Source organism: Phoenix dactylifera, chromosome 4, assembly GCF_009389715.1.
Source record: "Phoenix dactylifera cultivar Barhee BC4 chromosome 4, palm_55x_up_171113_PBpolish2nd_filt_p, whole genome shotgun sequence".
NCBI classification, from domain to species: domain Eukaryota; kingdom Viridiplantae; phylum Streptophyta; class Magnoliopsida; order Arecales; family Arecaceae; genus Phoenix; species Phoenix dactylifera.
Window position 1 is genome coordinate 8468641 of NC_052395.1, and position 24209 is coordinate 8492849.

Genomic DNA, 24209 nt, shown 5'->3' on the forward strand with positions numbered 1-24209 from the left:
ACCAAACTCTCTCAACCATCAGAGTGCAATGCAAGACTGCTTCACAACCCTTAGGATTGCTCTACAATAATATTAAGCAACTTTTATTTTTGGTCTCTACCACCTGTAAATGTACATGCATGCATACAAACTTTGCATATTCCTAAACCTGAAGTGTTGGTCTCCATCTGTTGCTCCAACATTTCTAGCAGCAAACATGGCATCCTGCAAAAATGTTTGTTGCAGCATTTCATTATTGCTTTTTGTGTCTTGTTACAAGTCTTCAAGCAACCATAACATTCCTCATCTATAGTACAAAGCAATTTTCATACATATCTGGTCCCACTACCTGTAAAATACATGCACAATCCATATTTGGGTGTATTCCTGAACCTGAAATTTAAGTTCTGCATGAATGATCTCAAAACCTCTGTGGAACAATTATTCAGTGAATAAAGCAAAATGATGCATGTTGCCCCAAATTTCTTACGGCAAAGAAGGTATCCTGCAAGAATGTTTCTTACATCATCTTGCTATTGCTTCCAGGCTGGTTACTGCAAACAGAGCTAAGTTAGTAAAAACCTACCTGCGCCCGGCATGCTGATTATCATACCCAAAGGACCATTAAAGAGAAATATCTTTCAATAAACGAACATACTTCCTGACCAAAAAACAAAACAAACATTAGAGAACTTATGGGTTATGGAATGCAAACCAGCCAGCTTTCTCATGTATTACATCACCATAAACACATTGCATCATTCATTGCATTTTAGCGTATGCTCCCCACACAGACTGCTTATTACTGCCAACAGTTGGGAAGAAGTGCAAAGAGGAGAAACATACTACCATGCTGCTGATTAGAAGTATAATTGAAGATTACTATATCTATTAAAAAAATGTCAAACAAGCAGTATCATCCTGGAGCCGAAGAAACACTTGGTGTTATTCTAATGAGTCAAAGCTTTCATGCAGTATGCTCTGTTAATAATAAAACTGAAAATTATTAAAAGAATCATAAAGCAATAACAACAACATCGATTGAAAAGATAGAAGATCATAACGGTAAGTTACAAAATAAAAAGGAATTATATGATAATGAACATCCCAAAATTCATTGTTATGACTAATTAATATAAAAGCTCAAATATAAACCAAATTACAAGACATCGGGAAAAGAAACAAGGATACCCAAGATTGTCATTTACTGCTTAGAAGAATTAGGCTTGAAGAACCCCTAGACTAAGACATTTCATGTCCATTACTATCTCCCAGCGTTGGAAAGAAATTAACTGTAGTATATTCAGCAGAATCACAACATCGACTAACATATGAGTACAAGTATTACCACAAACTTATTTGGCACAGGTGATACCCTGATTAAGCTTAACAAACGAAACACTCCATGAAGGGGATGGTAGAATGGAAGAAAACTCATGACACAATCTGCATGTGGAAGGTAGAGCAAAGTTCATGTATGATATAATTTATGCCAGAGCTGCCTATGAATTTCTTTTAGTTGCCAAAATTTAGAACTCATTCTTAAAGCATGAATTAATAACATGAATATACAATGCAAATTTACATTGACAGTGCTTGGATATTGGGATACATCTTCAAATATATTCTGCCTCATACAAAACAAACTGAAAAGCATAATGCATGGTTTCTTGGAACTTGGAAGAGATTTGCATTCTGTTTAAGATACAGGTACAGCCATGAAATGGGAACTAAATGGTAGCTATTTATGTAATCAACAGGTACACCTATACCAATATAGATGGATGTCAACTAGTGAGCCATCTTAACCTTGAGTAACAAGCCTCACCCCAGAAATACAAGGTCACATATGCAAAAGATATAATTTCTTGAAGCTTGAGAACATTTTGTAACCTTCTCTCAACTGAATATAGACCCTTTGATCAGTGGAACCAAAATTTTAGCAACACCTGTTGGCAAGAGATGGGCCCAAACATGACCTCAAAGAGCAATCATCAGCAGGGAGGTCTAACTTACTAGGATATGCAATTCAATCTCATGCAAGCAAAAGCAACTCAGCAGGATTTCCCCAGACTTGAAAATAGTCCAAGAAGGAAGTGGAAACAACTGATGTAAGGAACTGCATGCTTTTCTGAAGCATCAATAATAAGCCAAAAGGCTCAAGTTGGAAGATAATCTCAAAAAGTATGAGATATATATGAATATTATGGTAGAAATAAAAAAATAAATATTATGATGTATGACAATGATCCATGATAACCAATTCTGCTTCAAGAGAACAATGCTGTCGTGAAGACTAGTTTCTTGCAAAGGTGGTTGACAGAAAGGATAATAAGCAAGAATAAATTTAGATGTGGTTTTTTCTAACTTCAAGGAAGTAATCAGGGTATTGCCTCTGAAAGGCCGTTGATTCATTTTTCAAGCAAAAAAAACAAAAAAGACTCCTTAATTCTATTTGCTACTTGTAAAGATTTCTAGTATGGAATTCAAGACCACAAAAAGGGTCCACAACCGAAAAGAACATTTTTGTTATTATAAAAAAATAAACTAATACAAATAAGTGGTATTAGTGCCCTATCTTTAGCTTAGACAACATACCATGGTAAATCAACTAGAGAGTTGCTATTTAGGTATTGTTTGATCATCACATCTTTTCTACTATATAACCCCAACTCCTCTAACATCACCATGTGTAAGGCATATTTGACTGTCTATGTTTCCCTACCCCGCACTTTCCCATCCTGCATGCTACTCATGTTTCTCATTCCACATTGATTAGAGTTTCTGGCTGTTAACTATGAGGTGAAAGGTTTGAATCCCTGCTCTAGCATATATGATTTATTTATATATTTACATAAATTTTACTATTTAAAAATTAAAAATACACATGCGTGGCATGTGCCATACTCCAGTCTTCAAACTTCCAGAGATATTTAATAAGATAAAAGCAAGGCTACCAAAGTTGTATTAGTCAAATGGTGGTCAACATGATATCATTGAGAATGTTGCAATGTTATTGGTACAACTAGGTGAATAGCAGACAAGAATGAATACAAATAAGAAACTGGTAGGAGTTAAACTTTTCTGTATGAATGGGCTTTAATTTCCATGCTTCAGTCAATAACTGGGCTTAAAGATGCTGGAAAGCATTTGGTAAAGGGTTCCAACAAGCACAACCACCACCCGAGTGGGGGGGCGGGGAAAGAGGGGGGTGGGGGTTGGGGACGTGCAGTAAGGAACATGATCAATAGAAATTACTTGTACTTGTCTCTAATAAATCTTTACAGTTGACTGAGGAGGTTCGCAGGTTTGTGATCATGTTCGTAGTTTTCTGTTCCATAGCAAAATAACGAGCGGTGTGTTTGAATTATACCAGCTTTCCTGTACTGTTGCATTTTGTGGTGACAAAAATATAAACATCCAAGATGAATGTTAAACATATGTTTTTAAGCTTTCATTCAAGATTTATGCTTATGGAGGTTTTAAAAAATGCCAGGAGCATAAATTTTACTGAAATATACAACACTAATTCAACAAGTTTGCTGAAGAATATGATAGGTGAGACCCTAAAATAAAATAGATTAAGATAGTCCCCAACCTCCTCTAGCCAATTACTTTCCCTCATAAATATCACCATCAATTAATGGATGCAGGCTTATCTGCCAGTAGATATTTTCATGAACTATATTTGCCACAAAACAAGCAAAAGTACGATGCTGAGACTTGGAGGGGGGAGGGGAGTTCATGCACCACGTAGTATAATATAACTTAAGGAAATGAAGAACATGAAAAAAGCAAATCACTATGATACTCTGTTCATGTACATCAGTAAACTATAATTTAATGGTTGACACTAATGAAAGATTTACAGCAACTAAACATATCTTTGTTGCAACAAGCACGTTCCTTAAATGATGTGCATAAAACATCTTACTTATTAAACATTAAGAGGTAACTACAGGAACTGTCTCATATCCACCAGATCTTCTGTTTTTCAGGGGAAAACAGAAAGTACCACCAAACCGCTGCTGCAAGCATATAAGCACTGAAAATAGCATTCCTGTGCAAGGAATGATGATATCCCAAACCAAGGAATAGAAGTCCTCATTTGGACTAGCATATATAAAGGATGCGTTGAGATGGGGCACATAATTACTAGCCCTATAGGCATCATACACATGTGGCAATGCCCGAACAGCAGTGGTTCCAACATAAAAGGAAGGGGCAAGAGCCCTATCCTTTGAGTTCGAAAATATGTTGAAGATAACTTGAGGGAGCAAAAAGCCATCAAGAATCAGGCCAGCATAAGATATTAGATTTTCCCAGAATGAATGATGGTTTGCAGTAGTCAAAAGTGGCCTTCTGTGCAGAGTCTGATTACTGTTCATGTGAACAAACCAAGCAATCAGTCCCCCAGCCATATATAAAGGCAAACAGACATGGAGAGCTTTCCTCTCAGCAACCCACAGGTCCCTTTTTCCCTCATTTGCTGATCTTGCAGTCCATGCAACTTGAAGAAAACGGAACTGCAATAGGAAAGCTACCATCATTATGACTCTTACTATAACCTCATTCACCTCAAGCCACCCATTACTCCACAATAAAACATTCTGCCTATTATGACTCATGAACAAAGCCTCAAAGTTCAGCACTAATGGTATCATGCGACCCAAAGTAAGAATAACAAGCATGGTGATGGATATTGCAGGAAGCACTTCTGGGTTCTTCATCATGTACAAGAGCTGCAACCCAATGAAAATACATGAAAGTGTGAGAGAAATCAGAACCATAGTAATTTCTAAATCCATCCTCCAGATTGACTCAATTGCTTGATTCCTATACATTCCTCTTGACATAATCACTAAAGGCTCAAAGAAAAGTGGGTCCGACTTTTCTCTTGCGCTCTTGATCGTGCCAGTAAGATGCTCACCCTCCGTCGGATTCAAGGGTGCAAGCTGGATACTGATGAGAATACCACAGTCCACTGAGCTGCCAATTTTCTGTTGTTTTCCAACAACTGAGGAGCCCATATACCTACAACCCATCATGCAGAGCAACCCTGTACGAGAATCATATACCCCCTCTGCTGAGATCTCTGTTGGCTTGCTCATATTTAAAGATGAATTGGGAAAGAGAAAGTTTATCTTGTAGCTTACATTCTGAAGGCTGTGGTTTGTCTCATTCACTGCAGGCACAGGCTTTGGGTCTGCCGCAGTCATCATGGGCGAGTCATCATTAAATGTATCACCAATTGATACTGGTGTTGCAAAACCCCATGTGTGTTTTCCCTCGGCATTTCTCACAGAAATATCAAATCTAAAATCTTTGAAATACTTTGCAACAGGGTATCTCTTTTTACGTAAATTCCAGGAACTGCCCTTTATACAGGACTTACTTGCCACATCTATCCTAGTGTAGTTATATTTCAATCCAGGAAGAGTACCCCAACTGTTCTCAGAGCTGTGGAAAAAAACTGTGTCCAAGTAACCAGCATCGTTCTCATTCTGGTCACTCCACATACGCCCAACAATGGTGTTTCGGCTCTCGATTGACCATGCTGCAGGGAACCAAAAGCTCATCCTAATTGTGCAATCATCAACAGACACATTCACTAAAGAATTGCTAGAACTCACTATCCGGCAAGCTACAAGGCAGAGCCGGTTCCTCTTTCGATCCCAAACCCCTTCACCAACCAACGTCTTCTCGGGTACCAAAAGGCTATTGTGTGCAAAGCTACTGACGTTGGAGAAGCCTACAAACATGTGTAATTTTCCATCATCCAGACACTGGATCTGATTCAAAGACATGAACTTTAGGGAAGACCCTGACCTTTTACCGAAAGGAACACAATGTCCATCAGAGCATTGCCCCCCATACTCCAATTCAAATCGCCCTCTCAAATAATTCTGGAGATTAGGACAGATGGAGCCAGAACGAAACCCTAGCGAGTCCTTCTGATCATTCACACTGGAACACGATTTCTGAGTCTGGGAGATCTGCGTGAACTCATATTTATTCTGAGCATAGGCTATAACCGAAATGGGATCGAAGTGATTCGAACTACCTTCAGCATCCAAGCTCTCCAAAGTCCCGCTAACCAAACTAGAAGAAATGTTCGAGCTCTTCGGATAATTGAGCTTAAACACTGCAGTGATGTAGAGAAATTTACCTTCTCTAAAGCGCCCATAGCCAGCTCCCACCGTGCAGAGCTTTCCCAAGTCCTCAGACCAGAAGCCATGGAGATCAATGCTAACGCTCCCCCTCCGTATGAAGGTCCTAGGGAACCGTGGCCCAACTCGGTAGAACGGGAAGCGCCTCTCGGTGAGATTCCGGCGGATGACGTCCAACCCGCCGCCGCGGATGATCAGGGTTCCACCGACCTGGAGGACGCCGGAGGCACGGGTCCGGCGGAGCGATTCGGCGTGGAAGAAGAAGGATCTGGGGGTACGGAGGGGTTCGTCGCCGAACATCCTGCGCCCGCCGGTGAAGAAGCCGTTGGAGAGCTGGAGGGCGCCGTCGGAGTCCACGGGGATGTTTTCCGGGACGGCTTCGGGGACGATGGAGCCGCAGTGCTCGGAGTAGGAGATGTCGGCGGCGGCAACGGAGGCGGCGGAGGAAGAGAAGAGGGCGGCGAGGAAGAAGAGAAGGATCCATGGGACAGGGATCGAAGAAACCCTAACCCTAGCACCAACCCTATAATTCTTGGGCAGAGTTGGAGGAGGAGGAGAGAGAGTCACCATCGGAGAGCGTTTTGGGGGGGGAAGAGAAGATGAGAGAGCGCCAATTTCCTCTCTCTCTCTCTCGAGTCTCGAGTAAGAAGGTTTCGTCGCCTGGAGCGAGACGAGGGGAAGGAAGAGAACGCCCTTTGTCTGGGGACTAATAACGAGAGTGCCACGCGACCTTCTCCGTGGCCCGTCGTATGATGAAAGGTTCACTTGTTCTGTCTCATTCCCCGAAAAGAATAAGATATGCAAGCAGAGAGGCATTTTATGGCATCAGCATTAGATACGGATCAAAGGTTTCATCTCAGCCGTGACATCGGTTAATATCATATTAAAAACTCATTTGATACAATAATATAATTCGCATTTTAAACTACAATTTTACGTAAATAAATCAATTTATCAAAATATCATTCAATTTATTGTTATCCATTATTTTAAAAATTAATATTTTAAAGGTGAATATAAAGTAACTTTTCACTTACCTGCTTGGCATGCATAATGGACTTGAACTTAGAAAACAAGCCATTGATGGTTTTGATGGTGTAAGCTTGACACCTAATGCCATTTCCAAATCTTAAACTCGTTCTGTATGGCAGACATTTTATCGTTACATACCAAAACTAATATTTAGAATGATAAGAAAATTATGTATTTGGTATATTTGGCAGGAAATTGATATCTTGGTTCCTAAGTTAATCGGTTAAGATCCTCACTTATCTCAATCTTTCCTCTTTTTTTTCTTTTTCCTGCATTTTCATATCAAGTAAGCTAAACCAAAATTTTAGTCCATCTCGAGCTTGGCCGCTCACCGATATGGACAGATCTACAATTGTTCTAAAAACTTGGCCTTCGCTTGAAAAGCGCACAATAAAGTCTCTTTAGAAGACACGACATCCTCCTAGTGCCATGCAGCTGTAAAGTATTACGCTAGAATCCATTTAGCGCTACTTTCTTCATAACCATAAAATATGGCTTTATCAATCTGCTTGTGAGCAAGCATAGCCATGAAGGTATCAACAACAACCATAATTCTCTCATACTGCTTTTGGTAGGGGGATAAATGGGATTTATCTCGTCAAATACTCAAGAAAGGACATGATAGCTCCAAAAGATGGGACTTACTCAGATAATTCTGTTCTATCAAAATGGCCAGAATAGAATTATTCCACGGAATAAAAGGAATTTATCCCTCCCAATTACAATTTTACTTATATCCACTCTCTAAATACATACAAAAAGGAGGGCAGTTTTATCCTTACGATAAACTCCAAATAATCATAGAAATTGATGCACTAACTTCTCCATTTATCTTTCCAACCAAACATATAAGAACTCATTCCAAAAAAATAGACTATCCTTCCTATAGTAGAGAGGACAACACTCTAAAATTATCCCCTATAGTAGAGGGGACAAACTTAAATGCTATTATGAATTTTTAATATATAAATTCTATATATCAATATTTGACGTACATCGTTGATCCTTTCATTAATTTGTCAACATCGTGTTAGAACTTAAGTTTTCTAGAATTTATGAATTTGAATACCTTTCATACCAAATATCTATTTAATTTACCCGATTGTCATGTTGCTCTCATTTCTGAGCTTTGCCTACATGATTAAGGGAGCACACGGGAGGGGGTGAAGATTTAAGCTAGATATACATGTTGATCCATTCTCTAACAACTTAAGCTTTGGGATCAACTGATCAGTTAAAATTATATTGCATTTAAGTGTTGTTGGTGCAATTATTATTATTATTGTTATTATTAATGGTTCAAGAATAAAGCATGTATAGTATTTGGAATAGTTATTTCAATCAAATATGCTTAAATCAGATGTAAGAATCCAAAGGAAAGCTTGTTGAGAGTCTATTTCTTATCTTATTTATAATAGGATTCTACTACCACTTTACCTTTATTTTCTATTCCAACACTAGTTGAACTAGTTTGTCTTTTAATACAAGTCCACTTTAGTTAGGTTGAGCCTTAAGCTTGATATATTTAAATTTATTTATTTAGTTAGAGTGAGATATTGATGTTTTTGTCTTTTAGTAAGAAATGTTGATGTTTTTGTCTTATAGTGGAAGAGAAATTGTGTTTCTAGAGAGAGAGAGAGAGAGAGAGTTACATCTAAAGAGTTAGGGAGAGTTTAGTGAGACTTTTTTTGCAGTAAGGAAGAGAATTCTTTTTGTGATGAGATAATTATTTTTTTTTTGTATGTGGAGCCTCTTTTGTGAGGCGTCTTTACGAGAGAAAGTCAAGCTCATTGTTTCAACTTTATTGAGCAACGACATTGCAATATACAAGCTGACTGAATTTTTGAGTTAGATTTATGAGTTACTAAAGCATTTTCCATACAGGATTTAACAGGTAGAACCAAATAAGACATTTTTCTAGTTGTCCCTAAGTAGATAACACCACTAACGTATATGAATATCAACATGTTAATACGTATCATGTCCCACAGAATTACCTGTGTGTGCACTAATGACCAAAAGTTCAGAAAATAATTAAACATTTTGACATCACACATTGATATTCTTATTGCAATAGAGACACCAAGGTGCATATTCTACCGAGGTCACACATTCAAATTGTCATGCCTGGAGTACAGCAACAGAGTATGAGATGTTGATGTAAGTCTAAAGAAACATTTGCACAGCATGATCCAATAAACAACAAATAATGAAAGGTTTTACAGCTGATAAGTGCAAATTGAATTCTTTCCTGCAGCTAAACATTCAGTGTTTGTCTACCAATAGAGAATCTAGTTATTTCTACCTACATGTCTTCAAGGAGCTACTAGAAAGAAGATACAGCTGTCATCCAAGGAAAATGTCCTATGACAATTTGAAAAGAGAACCAAATATTTACTCTCAAGAGTTACAATTATGATATCATGAATTTTAGGAGCATTCCATCTTGTGAAATTCTAAAATAAATTGCATTGTTTTTAAAAAATCTAAGAAAACTTAAGTCTACTGAAACTTGAGTTGGTGAAGTGTGTATGATACTTTCAAAAACAATAATATTCTTACAAAACTTTTGTTCAAGAGTATCAATCATGATGCTTATCAAAATAATAACATTTCATGATTGAGAAATTTTGAAATCAAGAATATCACTCATGATGCTCATAAATTTCAAGAGCCTCAAATGCATAAAATTCAAAATATTGAGCATAAACCATATTATAAACTAGTAACATTTCAAGGTTCGAGAAAACTTAAGGTATCGATCATTATAATATCAATTGTGATACTCCTAAATTTAAAGAAGTTTCCCCACATGAAACTCATTTTAAGTATCATTTAAGATATTGATTTGATCAATAATGTTTAACCTATGAAATTTGCTGACTAAAAATTTCAGCTTTAAATCATATATGAACCCAAAATATGAGGTACTAACGATGATATTCCTTTATCTTTTTATGGAATTTTAACTTTATACAATCCTAACTAAAGAGTATTAATTTTGATATTTTTAAAAGCTAAAACAAATCTGATATTTGATAAAGAGTACAGTGCTAGCATAAGTGAACATGAAGTTGCAAAAGTTACAATCCCATATGAGTTGTTATTGCATAATCAAACTTTTATGAGACTTTTTTGGAGAAAATCTTCACATAAAGGTAGCATATGAAGCACGAATAAAAACATTACTACCAGAAAGATTTAAGCAACCCAAGTTAATCAACTTACCACAAATGGAAAATGCAACAGGACATACAAAGTTGGTATTGGTAGCCTTAAAGCTCCCTGGCGTTCCAGACCCTTTTAGAGATTGTTGAGGATTCTGGACAACTAGATTAATGTACTGCAAAGTTTTAAGAGAATGCCATCTTAAAACTAATGTCCAAGTTAATGTTCACTTGTAATTGTAAGGAGTTGACAAATGACAAAGCAACCAACCTGTTCAATGATGAGGCCCATAATCCCTATTAACACCAACTTAACAAGTTGACAAACCACCAACCCTTTTTGATGCATGTTGTCTGAAGGCAGCTTAGCTAAGAAAAATACAAAAGAATAACAGTAATTTATGATGGAAACATATGCCTCTCATGATTAAACAAAACTCAAAAATGCATAAATTTGAATAGACAATATTGGACTAAACATTTTGCCTGCTAACTCAATGCTTTGTCAGAAAGTTGTTTTTCCAGACATCCAACAGATCAACAGCTTCCATCAATTAATTAGAGGTCCAACTTGATAATACCCGGTAACATAGAGCACAATATTGGTCTTTTAAAGCACACAACAGACGCTCCAATTGAAGTGATACATCTAAATGATCATTTTTCCTACAATCAAAATTGTATTAAAAAAAAAAAAGCCAATTATGCATCTTTTGAATTCCTAAGAGAATTACATATCTGAACTTACATGAGGCATATTGCTACTTATAAATCTCAAACTACTTCAAGATCTAATGAAAATGTTGTAGGCATCAAAATGAACTCTTACCTTAGAATCATGAAACTAGATACATGATTCTAGTTGTTGTGAGTATTACATTTAGTCAAACAACAAGCTGCAAATCATGTAAGTTAAACACTGGTTTAGCTATGACAGGAGGTAAAAAGGGATAATTATCATATAATAGATAATTTGGCCAGTGCAGTGAATAACTGAAAAAAGTAAAGCACTAAGCAAAAAGCTCTGTCAATTAGAATTAGTTAATAAATGACATTAATCAAGCATAAAGTTGACATGGCAATTGTACCTAAAAAAGATAAAAAAAAAAAAGCATATGGTACAGTTAATTCCATTATACATCAGAACTCACCAATAAGCAGACTTCTCACAAAACTTATTGTTGCTGCATAATCAACAACATATGACAACATCAAAATATTATGTATCAGGACACATGGTGCAATAATTTATTCGATCGTGCATGTGGAAAGAACAATCTTGGAGCAATAACCCATGTAACACCCAAGAAAGTGAGAATGACAATAATGCAATAATGCAATAATTTATTTGCTCAGCAACAAGAAACTGCTGAGCAAGCACTTGAACATAACCAGTATAAATGCTACGACTGCTAATTAAAGTATTAAAGTACTCCACGGGGCATGTCTTATATAATGATATCGATCAACTTTGGTTCTAGAATCACTGACAGAGGAAGACAATCTTAAATTAATCGAACAAGATAAGGTATTCATAAAACATACTCTAAGTAAATAAAGCCATATTTATATGCATTAGTTAATGGTTTCTTTGTCTAATTAAACATATCTATAGACATAATTCTGAAGGTGTATTGTGCACCCACACAAAAGCTACATATGAAAATATGCAATAAATGTGTGTTCCAATATTTCAGGTTACTCATTGCATAACAAAAAATTGATGCCCTATAACAATAACTATATGGGGCTCTTAGCCAAAATAGACTATCGAAATACCCATATGTCAATTCCTGGTTAAAAAGGATAAGTTGAATTTGATATGGAATACTTAATGTCCAAAGACTACAAGTTCAGAAATGAACTTGTCACGTGCCACCTTTTCAACCACATAAGCATCAAGACAAAAAACATGTAGAGCTAGACTATATAATTTACAAACACATTAAAAAAAATGCCAGGTCAGAAATTTGATATATAAATGAGTTGAATAATTGAGTGACATTATCAAGAAAATCAAGAAGAAATCAGGAAAGAAGCATTACCTACACATAAGAAGTGGCTAATCTCTCAGAAACCTTGAACTGAAGAAAAATCCATTTCCTATTAGTATATCATGCAGCAAGAAGGAAAAAAAATAAATATTGCTCCAATGAAGCAGACACAAACATAAGAAAGACTGCATGATTCTTTATCTGGCCAGAACAAGATTTGGAAATTCTGCAAATTATCATCAAGTTCTCAATGACAAGCTTGCTGTTTACTGCAAGCAGAACTACCAGGCAAAGGTTGAAGATACCCGCATGCTCTGCCATAAATGGTATCAGATAATTGGGATAAGTCGTGATTAGATAGGAAACAAATCATATGATCAGCAATATGTTTCATGAACATGGTTAACAACTACAGGTGATGAAAGATATGCATCATTAATTTAGTCAAAAATAATTAGATTGGAGATTTTATAAAAGCACCGCCATTTGATACAATCCAATTAGTGGTTTTATAAAAGCACTACTTCATCAAGACAAGCCCTAGGTCATGTTTCATGGACAGGGCTAACTTAACCATGGATCGGTAAAAAATAACTTCAGTAATCTGATACATGTGTTTTAAGATTTAAGTGCTCTTCTTATCCCTGGGAAGCACAAAAACTGACATCAGGCACAAAGTAAGCTGTCGTAAGTAGGCGGCAGACATGTACCACCAGAATATAATTGACAACCATCCTGAAGACACATCTCCCATAGCCAGAATCCTAAAATCTTGTCCTTTCACTGCCAACTGCCAAGTAGCTCTGAAAATACCTCATTTTTATGAAAGTTTGTCTAAACATATGGCAGTACCTTGTTGAAGCCTTTTACAAATATGCTTATTAGTTGGTTGTGCTTATGTTGATGCACCATATTTTTGGGGACCTAACTAAAAGTACATAGCATCTACTAAATACAGGGGCATGTATGGCAATAAGAAACATCTGTCAGTGGTGCGTTTATCAATTGCAAAGACATACGATCAGGTGAAGATGGCCTTCATAATTAATAGAGGCCAAAAGGAGATCATAAAGAATCTTAAGAAGCACACATGCCCACAGAGAGAGAGAGGATAAGAGAGAGAGAGAGAGAGCCTAAATTAAACAACAAATGCCTGAAGCCATTAATTGCTACAATATCACATCAGAGGAAAAATTGTAGCCTAGGCTATAAAAGTTCTGTTAGACACCATGTATACAAATGAATAACAAAACGAAAATTTGTATACCTCGCAATCGCAGAAATTTGATACTCCAGAGGTTGTTTCACGTATTCTAAGGTTTGAGCCTCCAGGATTTCTGACCCAGTGAAGAACGCACTACGAGAGTAATGTCCTAAATTCCACATCCTGAATGCCCCAGCAAAAAGAGAACACAACAAGATGCAAGAAGAGAATTTCTTTTTGGTTTTTTTTTTGGGTGCCTCTGAAACTAGAAAGCAGGGGGGCCTTATATAGGAGCCTAAAACCATAATTGATGGCCGGATTAAATCGGGCCATCAATGGCCATTTTTGGCCGTATGAAACACTTGGCCTTAAGCCAGGTGTTATTGCCAGGCCATGAAAGGGGAAGCGCCCACTGAGAGCGCCCTTCCTTTATTACATCTTCCACTCGCACACAGTGTTCTCAATCTTGTTCATACTAGCAAATAGGTTGTGCGACCACCGAGCACACATGTAGAAAAAATGTGGGAGCACTACACCAAATCTCTTACCAGAGAAGACCAGCATAGCAACATCCCTAAGTGTCTCGTTATGCCCTAGACCTATTCAAACACACCAAATCAAGCCTTTTTTTAGACCCTCTCGAGTATAAATACTCAAAACAATTCTTGACCCTTACACCATTACCGTGATGTATTCACGATTATGTCACTATACACTATAGCGCCATACCCTATCGACGGCAAATACCCTCACTGATGTGTCAACGAATAGTCTTCCCTTCGCCCTCATGTCGCTTAACCTTAGTCTAATCGCTTTTCCAGCAATGCCCCTTTAGATTGTATCAATCATAGTCATAGACAACATACTAGAGTAGCTGACATCAAAACCTTTGTCTTATGACAGTCAAAAGTAGATAAGGGCATAAAATAAGTTATTAAAATGACTCAAGGACTCCCACAGTGAGGAAGTAGGGATTCATTCACTCACTTTCCACAATTGGTCGTATAAGCACATGTAATATGAAATATATGCTACGATGGAGTTCTCTTTGATAAAGAGCGTACGCCTAAACTCTAAAACATCATACAAATCTTAGTCTAGTCGCTCATCAAGCACCTAACTCGGGTTCTCAATTTGCTTGCCTCTTCGAGGTGCCAAATAAAGATCTCACGTCTGGCTAGAACACAAGTTATACGGGTTGTGGGATATCCATGCATGGTCTTTACAAGATAGACCTCATCTTTGCTCGCTTCCAAGCGCCAGAGGCGATTGCTCGTGTGACTGAGCCAATCTAGCTTGTTGACATACCTTTTATATCATATGTTTAAACATATGGAAATGTGTGTAAATCAATTCATGAATAACAACATATTCATTGATATTCCAAAATGAGTACAACTCATAGTCAACTGAATAAAAATTACAATCTATGCAATCCTAAACTTTTAACATGTACCTTAAAAGCATCTCTTGCTATAGGCTTAGTCAAGGGGTCCACAACCATGCGACTTGTAGAAATGTACTTTCAGGATCATCTCCTTATGCGCACTCATATCTCTCACGTAGTGATATCTTATGTCAATATGTTTGGTTCTTCCATGATACTTGGAATCCTTAGCATAAGCAATTGTTGTTGTTCTATCACAATGAATCGTCATAGGATCTGAAGCATCCTTGACAACTCCAAAGTGTTGAAGGAACCTCTTCAACCAAACTGCTTCCTGAATAGCTGCTGAACATGCTACATATTCCGACTCCATGGTCAATAAAGCTATACAAGGTTGTAACTTGCTATCCAGGTAATGGCACCATTATTAGAAAAAGAAAGCATATCCAAAAGTCGATTTGTGCTCATCCAGATTGCTGCCCCAATCAGCGTCAGTGTAGCCAACAAGCTGCAAATCTGAACCTGATAACAGAGCACATAGTCCATTGTCCCCTTGAGGTAACTTAAAACTCTCTTCACAGCTTTCCAATGAAGAAACCCGGGGTTGGACTCTACTCACTAAGCCAACCGAATAATATATATCCGATCGTGTACACATCATGGCGTATATCAAACTGCCTACAACACTAGCATAGGGAACACATGACATTTTCTCAATTTCATCTGGAGTCTTAGTACACATTTCTTGAAATAAGTTTTCACCTTTCGTTATAGGAGTGTCAATAGGCTTACTGTCACACATCTGGAAGCATTTAAGAACCTTTTCAATATAGATCTTTTGAGACATGCCCAGAAGTCTCTTTAAGCAATCTCTAAAGATTTTAACTTTCAGAATGTAGTCTGCCTCACCCATATCCTTCATTTCAAAATTAGAGGATAGCCATTCTTTTGTGGCGACAATTAATTTCTTATCATTTCCGGCCAATAAGATGTCATCAATATATAATGACAAAATAATGAAACTATTCTTGGACCGTTTAACGTAGACACAATGGTCCTCCTCGATCATCGTAAACCCATTCATTAGAACGGCATGATGAAATCTAAGATACCACTTTCTAGATGATTGTTTCAAGCCGTTTAAGAAAAAGGTTTGATCTGGTGTGTTTGAATAGGTCTAGGGCATAACGAGACACTTAGGAATGTTGCTATGCTGGTTTTCTGTAGTGAGATATTTGGTGTAGTGCTCTTACATTTTTTCTACATGTGTGCTTGGTGGTTGCACAACCTGTTTGCTAGTATGAACAAGATTGAGAACAGTTAAGAAGATGCATGACTGGGGTCATGCCCACTATGTGCGAGTGGGAGATGTAATAAAGGAAGGGCGCCCTCAGTGGGTGCTCCTCTCATGGCTTGGCAGTAATACCTGGCTTAAGGCCATGCGTTATATGTCGTTTTGCCTTTAGGCAAAACAGCCAAAAATGACCATTAATGGCCGGATTTAATATGGCCATCAGTTATGGTTTTAGGGGCCTATATAAGCCCCCCCTCCTCCCTAGTTTCAGATGCACAAAAAAACAAAAAGAAATTCTCTTTTTGCTTCTTGTTGTGTTCTCTTTTTGTTGGAACATTCAGACTGTGGAATTTAGGACGTTACTCTCGTAGTGCGTTCTTCACCGGGTTAGAAATTCTAGAGGCTCAAACCTTGGAAAACATGAAACAGCCTATGGAGTATCAAATTTCTAAGATTGCATGGTATACAAATTTTCGTTGTGTTATTCATTTGTATACATGGTTTCTAACATTGGTATCATAGCTATTTGGGTTGTTTTCGTGTTCTTTGGATATTGAGATATTTACACGAAAAATTTTCTCTGATGATTCCATGTTTACATTGTTGCAATTGGAATTTCTTTTTCTATTTTTCCTAATCTTTGCCGTTGGATTTGCAAGGCAAGTTTGTTTATTTATTAAAAAAAGGTGACTAAAGAAAAAAAAATCAGTTGTAATTCTTTGGGCTGCTAGGAACCCTACCCAGTTCATTTTTTTTCTGTCAAAGCCCATTTCTATTTAGTTAAACCGCAGCCCAGAATATTCTTTTAAAGAAGCCCAACCCAATTTTTCTTTTCGCAATCCAAAATTGGAAATGTTGGCATGAGGAGGCGCGAGGGCTCGAAACCCAGCCCTCGCACAAGGAATTTTAGCCGGGCAGCCATTAGGCTGCGAGGCAAGCATTTTAACATTGAATAGCTTTCAATTATATTAAATTTTCTATTAATGTCTATTTTTAAATGGCATGCACGACTTATGAAAATTTTAACTCGTCTAATTCACTGCCAAATTTGAGTGTCTACCATTGGGTTGACCATTAAATGCGTTTTATAACCTGCCTTTTATTTATATTAACCTTATGTGGTAAGAAAAACGCATAGACGTTTATTTGGCTCCCTTATTAGTTATTGAGAGCCTTAATCATCATGCTGTTATGGGTAAATTAAATGAGCAAACAATATTTATTTATTTAAATATTGTTAAATTATTAGCATTTATTTTTGGTAAAATGCTTAATTTATGCGCATTTAGATTTGAATTGATGATTAATTCCTTTATTGTATTTAAATTGATTAATTTATTTAAATGCTTGGTATTATTTATGGGCCTTTGTTTTATGTGCATTTATATAATTGAGAAATTGTTAGGCTTGTTTATATTGCACAATATTCTTGTATGCAATCATATTTGATGTTAATGCTTTGGTATTATTTTTAGATAAATGCTTAGCATTATGTTATTACACTCAATTTTTGGTTATAAATATTTTTGCTTCGCATGTTGGCTTAGAGTGCATAGAAATGGATAGTGGCATAGAAGAAAAGCCGGTCTGATAGCCCCAGTAAGAACTGTTGCTCTTAGTGACTGACCCAAAAGGCTATTTTTATGGCTCCAGTAAGAACTGTCGCTGTTAGTGTCTGGCCCAACAGGCTGTTAATGGCAGATCCTTAAGGTGCTATCCATTTTAGAAAGTGGGAGTATGGTGGAGTTGCGAGGAGTTAGTAACTATCGCATGACTTCACAAAAACAAAGCAAAAATAGTCAGAAAATATCTTCTTCGGCTCAGTGCGCTTACGAGCGAAGTAGCCTTTCTTTCTGCAATTGTAGCAGACCATCTTAGATTTATTCTTTTTTCCAGTGCATTTACCTCTCTTGTGCTTGATGGTCCTTGTCTTCTTAGCAACTGATCCATTAGCTGGTCCTTAGTTGGAAGTGATGTCAGAGTATTTGCGCTTGGGCCTAGATGCCCTACGTGAACTTGACTCAGCCACATACACGAAACTGTTAGGCTTAATAGCCTTTAAGCGCTCAGCTTCTAGTTCCAAATGACACGCCACATAATCAAAAGTCTTGATGTTCCCATTGTGCAACATGTTTTGGCTCATAGTTTTCCAAGTGCTTGGCAGTGAACGAATCACCGCTTGAATCTGCTGCTCATCAGTGAGATTGTGTGGATCATTGAAGACATGACTCTGAGATGCTGCTTCATCATATGACCAGAGCGCATCTTATAAGAGTCAAACCTCATTGCCAAACCATGCAGTCTGGTAGCAGAAATCCCACCAAACCTTAACTTCAAGGCATTCCACATTGCCTCAGCCGTAAGATACTCCTTGAACTCACCAATAAGATCATTGTCTATGCTACTTAACATAGTAAAGCACATGCAACGATCCTTCTTAAGCCAATTTTCATAGGCATCAAGATCTCTATTGTGTTGTTCGATATCTTCTTTCAGAGGCTCAGTCAGCGATTGTGTCAAGGTCTCCAAGACCTCTTGTTCATCCAAGACATACTGGATCTTGCGATGTCATATGTCATAATTATCCTCATTCAGTTTCTACAATGTTAAGCAGCATGGTCAATGATCTTATTGGTGAGTTCAAGGAGTATCTTACGGTTGAGGCAACGTGGAACGCCTTGAAGTTAAAGTTTGGTGAGACTTCTACTACTAGACTGCGTGGATTGACAATGAGTTTTGACTCTTATAAGATGAGCTCTGGTCATACGATGAAGCAACATCTCAGAGTCATGTCTTCAATGATCCACAAACTTAAGACAATTGGGAACAATCTCATTGATGTGTAGTCGGTTCAAGCGGCGATTCGTTCACTGCCAAGCACTTAAAAAACTATAAGCCAAACATGATGCATAATAAGAACATTAAGACTTTTGATGATGTGGCACGTCATTTGGAACTAGAAGTTGAGTGCTTAGAGGCTATTAAGTCTAACAGTTCTGTGTATGTGGCTGAGTCAAGTTTGCGTAGGGCATCTAGGCCCAAGCGCAAATACTTGAACATCATCACTCCCAACCAAGGACCCGCTAATAGATCAATTGCTAAGAAGGCAACAACCATCAAGCGCAAGAAAGGTAAACGCGCTGGAAGAAGGATAAGTCCAAAATGGTCTGCTACAATTGTAGAAAGAAAAGCCACTTCACTTGTGAGTGCACTGAGCCGAAGAACGTATTTTCTAACTATTCTCACTTTGTTTTTGTAACAAATCATGCGATGGTTGCTAACTCCTCGCAACTCCACCATACTCTCACTTTCTAAAATGGATAGCACCTTAAGGATCTACCATTAACAGCTTGTTGGGCCAGTCACTAATAGCGACAATTCTTACTGGGGCCATAATAATAGCCTTTTAGGCCAGTCACTAAGAGCAACATTTCTTACTGGGGCTATTAATAGGACAACCTTAATCCTAGATCTTAGTAGCCTTTTGGGCCAGTCACTAACAGCAATAGTTCTTACTAGGGATATCAGACCAGCTTTCCTTCTATGACAATATCTATTTCTATGCACTCTAAGCCAACATGTGAAGCAAAAATATTTATAACCAAAAATTAAGTGCAATAACATAATGCTAAGCATTTATTCAAAAATAATAGCAAGACATTAACATCAAATATAATCGCATACAAGAATATTGTGCAATATAAACAAGCTCCACAATTTCTCAAATATAAATACGCATAAAACAAAGGCCTATAAATAATTCCAAGCATTTAAAAAAATTAATCAATTTAAACACAATAAAAGAATTAATCATCAATTCAAATCTAAATGCGCATAAATTAAGCATTTTACCAAAAATAAATGCTAATAATTTAACAATATTTAAATAAATAAATATTGCTTGCTCATACAATTTATCCATAACAACCCGATGATTAAGGCTCTCAATAACTAATAAAGGAGCCAAATAAACGTCTATGCATTTTTCTTACCACATAAGGTTAATATAAATAAAAGGTGGATTGTAAAACGCATTTAATGGTCAACCCAATGGTAGACACTCAAATTTGGCAGTGAATTAGGCAAGTTAAAATTTCCATAAGTCGCGCATGCCATTTAAAAATGGACATTAATAGAGCATTTAATACAATTGAAAGCTATTCAATGTTAAAATGCTTGCCTAGCAGCCTAATGGCTGCTAGACTAAAATCCCTTGCGCGAGGGCTAGGGTTCGAGCCCTCGCGCCTCCTCATGCCAACATTTTCAGTTTTGCATTGCAAAGAGAAAAATTAGGTTGGGCTTCTTTAAAAGAATATTCTGGGTTGCGGTTTAACTAAACAACAATGGGCTTTAATAGAAAAGAAATGAATCGGGTACGGTTCCTAGCAGGCCAACGAATTAAAACTGAATTTTTTTTAAACAAAAAAAAATGCCTTGCAAATCCAGCGGCAATGATTAGGAAAATTTTTTTCCAATTGCAACAATGTAAACATGGAATCATCAGAGAAAAATTTTCATATAAATATCTCAATATCCAAAGAACACGAAAACAATCCAAATAGCTCTGATATACCAATATTAGAAACTCTGTATACAAATGAATAACACAGCGAAAATTTGTGTACCTTGCAATCGCAGAAATTTGATACTCCAGAGGTTGTTTCACGTATTCAAAGGTTTGAGCCTCCAAGATTTCTGACCCGATGAAGAACGCACTACAAAAGTAGCGTCCTAAATTCCACAGCCTGAATGCCCCAGCAAAAAAAGAACACATCAAGAAGCAACAGGAAAATTTCTTTTTGATTTTTTTTGGTGCCTCTAAAACTAGGGAGGAGGGGGCCTTATATAGGCCCCCAAACCCATAATTGATGGCCGGACCGGCCATCAATGGCCATTTTGGCCGTTTTGCCTTGGGCAAAACGGCATGTAACGCCTGGCTAACGCCTGGCGTTACTGTCAGCAGGGCGGCCCAATACATTTGGGGGCCTAAGGCAAACTTACTAAGAGAGGCCTTTTTTTTTAAAAAAATAATGAAAAAATTTTAATAAGTGCAAAATACACGATCGGGCCTATCTTGCTGACCTGAACAGGTAACTATTGATCTTCCACAACCATCCAGCTTAGTCAGCACCGAGATTAGGCTCGATTTCAGCGGCAACCGTATCCAACTAGAAATTTTGAACATGTCTCAAGGATATCAAATTTGTAATCCTATTAGGTTCCAAAAAAGTTGACCTAAAAATTCGAATCGGGTACACAAAGACATTACTTTTTTTTTTTGCTAAAGCACAAAGACACTACTTTGATGTAGCCATTATATACATGTGTGCATGTACGTCTGAGTTACTCTTAGAGAACACTAATACTAGGAAATCTGCAGTACGATAAGTTAGCCATTAAACAGAGAATAATCTATGTATTAAAATTTACAGAAGAGGGGACTAAGAGGTCAAATTCAATTAAGTATAAACCACTGAATCATCTCGGTGTCACATGAGAGACGTTAACTTGATGACTAGGGTATGCGGGGACCAGAGGCAAGACATCTTGATGCATCATTGATCTATAAAATTTATAACCTAGCAAAACCAATCAAGATTTTTAATCCAAGTGGAAAAAGCAAACTCGTTCACACAATTTCTCAAATAGTTGGTGGACCACGAAAAGGCTCACGATGTGAGATCAAGCCAAGCCAAGCCAAGCCAAGCCTTGGCCTGGCCATTTAACAGAGGAATGGTTATCACATAAAGAGTTCAGAGAACGAGACAAGAAGAAAAAAGGCATACCTTGCGAGTCGAAATCAGGTCTGGGGATGAGTGGCCTTGACTTCAGTGGATTCATCTTGATCTCAAGCCTAACTAGAAACGATTGCGGATCAGCGGATGGGATTGGGAGCGGCCAAGGATTTGGGTAAGAGATGGGAGATGTGATTTTGGCAGAAGGCTTCTGGCTCCTGCGACCCAGTACCGGCCACCGGGGACTCGGGGAGGCGGAGGAGACGAGGTCGCCGGCAGGCGGTTGGTGAAGCAGAGTTGCAGAAAGAGCCGAAGAGGAGCTGAGGAGGACTGAAGACGATGAGGATTGAGGAGGAGTGGAGCCGTGGAGGACGATGGGGATTTTAAAGAAAGGGACATTGGGCGATGGGATTGGGACGCCCGACGGCGACTCACCCTCACTCCCTCAGTCGTCTTGTCGAGCAGTCGAGGTAGCCGTTGGCTCTGCCTCTGGCCCTCTACGCTCTACCTCCACGAAATACGGACTACTGTAGCCAGTCTGTCAGGCGGGGGCCTTTTTTTGGGCCTGGGCCTTAGGCGACTGCCTATCTCGCCTAACGGTCGGGCCGGCTCTGACTATCAGTCCATGAAAGGGGGAGCGCCCACTGAGGGCGCCCTCCCTTTATTACAAGTTCCATGTCCTTAACTTTCGGTAGAAATACTGAAATATTACTCCTGTTCAATAGATTTTATTATAAGACATACAAAAATAATTTATGAAATTTCTACTATAGGATTTTTGCAAGAGGTTTTCACAAGTCAAATTTAGAACTTTAGAGTTTCATTCAAAAAAGAACCTTAAATGCAGCACATTAAAATTTTCAGTGATGTGAAGCTCAATAATTGACATGTTTTAAGTGATCAATTGGTAATTTAAGTTTGATGAAGCTGTTTTTATCCAACAAAGCTTAGATATTTCCATTTTTACAGAGCAAGTATTCAAAAAAAAAAAGGATAAACATCAAACTGGAGCCTGCTGCTTTGTTGCATAGATAAAAGGTGATAAAGGTTCTAAAAGAAGAAAGCGAATACAATCCAACGACAGCAATCACCTGAACATACAACCAAGAAATCACCGACTATTGATTCAACGCATGCTGAATAACACAATTCAATGGTTCTTGTGCCATCCAATTGGATGTGAAAAGCCTGTAATGCAGAGAAATAGAAATTTTGCTTTTCTTTAATGCATCAAACGAAGAACTCAAAATAATATGTAAAAGAAAAGAGAAGAAAATTCCGAAACTAAAAAGATCATCACAATGAAACAAGAACCGAGTGAGAACATTTACCAGAGAGCACGAACCCGTTGAAATATCGTGTCCGAACTCAGCAGGCTCCTCACAGCTCACACATCCACCGGACTCGAAGGCCGTTCCACGAACCCCGCCGGAACTTCATCGCTCCCTACGCTATCTCCCGAACTCGCCTCCTATCCTCACCAAGACCGTCCCCCTAGCCGATCCAATCGAGGACTCCTGCTTTAGAATCACCCTCGGACACCTCGCTCGAGTTATTGATGATGGAAGAGCTCGTTCTTGGAGACGAGTCTAGCCCGAACTCGCCTTCTTCTCCTCCCCAAGATCGTTCCACTCACCGACCCGATCCTGCTTCCGAATCGCCCTCGGACACCTCGCTCGAGCTCTCGGTAATGGAAAAGCTCGTTCTTGAAGACGAGTCTGCCCCAAACTCGCCTTCCTCTCCTCACCATGCACAATGCGATCCTTTAGATCACCACTGCCGACGGTGGAGGAGGAGGACGCCGCCGCCAGCGAGACACCAAGGCCTTCGATGGTTCTTGATCCGGAGCTAGGGTTTTTGAATTCTTCGAGACCGCGGAGTTGGAGAGGGGGGGGGGGAGGGGAAAGGAAGGGGACGACGGTTTCGAGCGACAGTGCCGGAGGGACGGGGTGGTAACCCTTCTGTACGAGGAATGTATAGGAACGGGATTGCTTATAAAGAAAGCAACCCTCGGATTTCGGAGTATTTACGCGGTGAACCAAGAATAGCCAGCCCACGTGGTTTTTTTTATATAGAACCAAGAATATTATATTAATATTAATGTTAATATAATAACATTAAGATTCTGATGGATCTGAAATCCAGAGCGCATGCAGCTTTGAAGGACTTAGTTCTGGAGAAACCCTAAATATAATAATATTAATATTTATACGTGTATATATTGTTGAGCTTTTTTTGGCCGACCTT

At 38.2% G+C, this 24209-nt stretch overlaps 2 long non-coding RNA genes across 5 annotated transcripts; both read right to left on the reverse strand.

The window, feature by feature from the left end:
- Window positions 1-69: 69 nt before the first annotated feature.
- LOC103715583 lies at window positions 70-10716 on the reverse strand. Of its 2 annotated transcripts, XR_005511434.1 has the most exons (4): window positions 10620-10716; window positions 10410-10524; window positions 566-640; window positions 70-484 (listed from the first exon to the last, which is right to left on the reverse strand). It is a non-coding gene; the product is annotated as an uncharacterized LOC103715583 (long non-coding RNA). The 2 variants fall into 2 exon arrangements; XR_005511433.1 differs by having other exon boundaries at window positions 70-640.
- Window positions 10717-10834: 118 nt separating this feature from the next.
- On the reverse strand, window positions 10835-23903 carry LOC120110450. 3 transcript variants are annotated; one of them, XR_005511436.1, is made up of 4 exons: window positions 23294-23903; window positions 23054-23150; window positions 11178-12656; window positions 10835-11014 (listed from the first exon to the last, which is right to left on the reverse strand). It is a non-coding gene; the product is annotated as an uncharacterized LOC120110450 (long non-coding RNA). The 3 variants fall into 3 exon arrangements; XR_005511437.1 differs by having other exon boundaries at window positions 10835-12451; XR_005511435.1 differs by having other exon boundaries at window positions 10835-12656.
- Window positions 23904-24209: the final 306 nt, after the last annotated feature.